The following is a 4,116-nucleotide window of genomic DNA, read 5'->3' as shown; positions in this document are numbered from 1 at the left end:
GTGTTCACCTCGTTCTCAGTCTCTACACCAGGGCCCTGGGGTAGTTCTAGAATCCTCTCATGATAATGAAATGACTGCAGCAGTTCTAGCACATTCCATCACACCACACCATCCAGCCAGATGCAAATAGTTCCTGAAGAATGAGAGGCTTTCCTAGAAGTCCCAGCAAACATTCCTTGGGTCTCATCAGCTGTGACTAAAATACATGACCAACCCTGAACAAATGTATCTAAAAAATGAGATAGGAGCTGAGGAAAGAAAAGAAGATGAGGACTGGATTTGGGGGGTAATGGAAACAATGTCTATAAAAACTTCCTACACATGTGCATTTACCCTGTCTTACCTAACTCCCCACACTACTTGACACCAGTGAGAGAAAACTTTGCTCATCTTAAACTGGTGTAATTTTTCTGTTTTCAACTCAGGTGACCACTCTCCCCGAGTTAGCTCATCCACTGCCAAGGCCTTAAATATCTTCCACATGAGAGCTGACTCTCAAAGCAGTACCTTCAAGCCAGGAAATTTCTCCTGAAAGTTAAAGAGATATGTTCGACTCAACCGACTATCTACATTTGTTTTGTTCAAAAACATTTCAAACTCTCATTTTTTTAAAAAAGACTCCTATCTCTCAGAGATACATACTGAAAGAGTTACAGAAGAAATGATATGACATTTGGGATTTGCTTCCAAGTCCTCCAGTGGAGATAGGAAGCAGCTCAGGTTGAGCTGAAATAAAATGAAATGGTAGTTGTTGAAGCCAAAGGTGAGTATGCATGAAATTATTATACTGTTCTTTCTGCTTTTGTGCATGTTTGACGTTTTTCATAAGAAACTTCCTAAAGGTACTTCAAACTCAGCCTGTTTGTGAAAGTTGAGATACAGATTCAGCCACACAAATAGAGACCAAAAATAATACTGGCTCTACAGAAGAAAAGGATCTATTTCTCCTTCATGTAAAAGTCTGATATATCACCCTACAGTATCTGGGACCTAAGTTCCTCCCATCTTACTGCTCCACTATCCATCGTATGGAGTTCTTCTGGGCTCCACGGACCCAGGTGGCTCAATGTCATCACATTTTGAGCAGCAAAAAGGAAGAGAGGAAGAGAGTATGCCACTGTTTTAAGAGCTCAACCCAGATGGGGCACCTGGGTGGCTCAGTCAGTTAAGCCTCCGATTCTTGAATTTGACTCAGGTCATGATCTCAGGGTTGTGAGATGGAGCCCCACCTCAGGCCCAGTCAGGCTCCGTGCTCAGCAGGGAGTCGACTTCTCTCCCTCTCCCTCTGCCCCTCCCCTCACGCTCTCGCACTCTCTCTCTCTCTCTCTCTCTCTCTCTGTCATAAATAATTAAATACATCTTAAAAAAAAAAAAAAAAAGAGTGCAGCCCAGAAGTCACGAACATTACTCCCACTCAGGTCCCATTGCCCAGGACTTAATCATATGAAAAACTGAGCTGCAAGCAAGCTGGGAAATTTATTGTCTTTCTGGAGAGACATGTGCCAGGCTAAAGACTTCTAATACCAAGAAAGAAGAGAGAAGGATATTGAGGGGAAACTAACAGTCTCTGGCACATTTTCTCCACTCAGTCTCCCGAACCTCCTCTCTGGGGAGACAAACCACCCAAGTTCCATCCAGTTTCTGCATCCAGCTCTGGGTAATTCTCAGTCCTCTTTATCATGGTCCCGTCATGGTCCGGTCACCCATAAACTAAACTATAAACTAAAAGACAAGAGGGCTGCCCTCCAATCTTCCTGTTATAAATTGTAGAGCAGGAATGGGGTAGCCAATATGCACACACACTTTAAATCTACTTGAAAAAAGAAAGAATGGGAAGAAAACAGCAGCCTCTAGTTCATAGCAATCATCAAATCCCACAGAGCAGTAACTGCAAAGAATTTCTACCCTACTGGTAGAGTTAAGTTCTGAGGTTATCCCTAGGAACATCTGGCAGTTGGTATTCTTGTTGCCTGGGGGTGGGCAGTGAGGGTGGGTCAGTGGAGACCTCTCTCCTGAATCCTTGTCCCTTCCTCTCCATGACCCCAGTTTTTGCCCTATGGGAGGTTCTTCTTGTCCATTTGTCTCCAGTGCCACCCCTGAAATAGGATTGGCAGAATGTGCCCCACTTAGGTCTGCTTAGTTTTCAAAAGGGACTTCTGCATACAGGAATGAGGGCTTTTGTCCAGTAATCAAACAGCCTGGGGGCTCCTCAGTGGCTCAGTGGATTAAAGCCTCTGCCTTCAACTCGGGTCATGATCCCAGGATCCTGGGATCAAGCCCTGCATCAGGCTGTCTGCTCAGCGGGGAGCCTGCTTCCTCCTCTCTCCCTGTCTGCCTCTCTGCCTACTTGTGATCTCTGTCTGTCAAATAAATAAATAAAATCTTTAAAAAAACACACACACAAACAGCCTGTGGTTTCCTCTAGACATTTGTTTAAGTCTACAGACTGATCTTTTATGGAAAAGACATGGAAATAGACTCTTTCCTGAAGCCAGGCAGACCCCTTTCAGACTTCTGACTTCCAGAACTCTAAGATAATACATTGGAGTTGTTTTAAGTCATTAGGTTTGTGGTCATGTTTAGAGCAGCCATTGGAACTAATACATGAGCCTTCTATTTATTAACATAGGGAAGCTGTGATACTACTGAACCGAGGGGCAAGGAGGGTATGTTGGTGGTGCCTCGGCTCCTGATGCCCTGAACACACCTTCTCGGGCCATATGGAGGTACATGCAATAAAGCCTGCATTAAGAGCTTCCAACCAGGTATACAGACAGGCCCAGACTGCGGACTCTTCATCAGCTCTTTTTTCTCCCCTCTTCTGTCCCTGGCTTTTCAATTCCTGGCACAATTCTCTGACTTCTAATATCTGTCTCTGACCTTCACCCTCAGTCTGAAGATCCAGAATTCTCTTCTGCAGCTCACTCAGCTTGGCAATGCATATCATATACCTTTGTGTTTGACATGCTCCCTTGATTCCTGTGACATTTACAATTTCAGGAAACAGACCTCTCCCACCATCCCGCTGGTGCTTACGACTTAGGGAAGCAGGGATTCGGGGAAGAACAATGTTGTGACTGGGGTATCATGTTATGAAAGACTTTGCATCAGATAAATCACAAATTTGACCCATTAAATATAAAAAAATATATAAACAACTAGAAAAGCCTGTAGCATCTAGAAACTGTAATAAGCTGCTCAAGTATTATAAAAGAGAAATAAATGTCCTATCTGCATAGATTTCCTAAGAAGACCAACTACACTATGAAGAATATAATCAGCACATTCAATTCAACATTATTAAATCATACATTTGACTTACCCGGGGCAAATATGCTAATTATACACATTTTAATAACTAATTAGACATTCAATTAATGCCTTGCTGATGACTTCCTTGTATTTATAATAACTTTGATGGAAAATCTAGGGGATCCAAATGTCATTAAAAATTATTCTGGAGAGGTGTGGAATGGGTGGCCGTGGCCTTTGGGCTGGGAGAACTGCACTCTCCGTGGAGACCAGGGAGCTGAGCCAGAGGGGTGGTCAGTACAGTGGGAGCAGCTGGACTGATCACAGCTGCCACTGGATTTGCACGCCATTATATTTTGCAAGCCATGAAACATATGGAGCCTCAAGTAAAACAAGTTTTTAAAAGTCTACCAAAATCTGTCTTCAGAGATGGCTATCATAAAGGTGGGTTTGGAACCAAAATGATGAAACAGAAGCAGCATTGATAGTAGGCACAAACCCTACTGCCAATAAAGGGGAAATAAGAGATGCTCATCAATGAATTATGCTTTTAAATCACCCACACAGGGTTGGATCTCCTTATTTAGCAGCCAAAATCAATGAAGCTCAAGATTTACTAGACAGTCAAGCTAAAAAATGAAGTAATCATGTGGTGAATTTTAAGTTCTTGTTAGTTTATGTATATAAGTGCCAGCTTTTATAATAAAATGCCTCAAAGATACATGCTTTAAAAAAGTTATTCTGAAATATGATTATTGTTACAGCATCTATAAGCGAAACAACCTAATACCATGAATAATTTAAATATTCAACAAGAGAACAATAGCTAAGTTAGTTATGCACAGCCATAAAATATCATTTGAT

The 4,116-nt window shown here is 42.2% G+C and overlaps 1 pseudogene across 1 annotated transcript; it reads left to right on the top strand.

Annotated features, from left to right (window-relative positions):
• Positions 1-3,554: 3,554 nt before the first annotated feature.
• Positions 3,555-3,892, top strand: LOC308347829 (mitochondrial import inner membrane translocase subunit TIM14-like; annotated as a pseudogene). Its single transcript has one exon. The product of its transcript is annotated as a mitochondrial import inner membrane translocase subunit TIM14-like (transcript).
• The last annotated feature ends 224 nt before the right edge of the window (positions 3,893-4,116 follow it).

The sequence above is a fragment of the Martes martes genome (assembly GCF_963455335.1).
Source record: "Martes martes genome assembly, chromosome: 8".
NCBI lineage: Eukaryota > Metazoa > Chordata > Mammalia > Carnivora > Mustelidae > Martes > Martes martes.
This window is presented reverse-complemented; position numbering and strand designations above follow the sequence as displayed.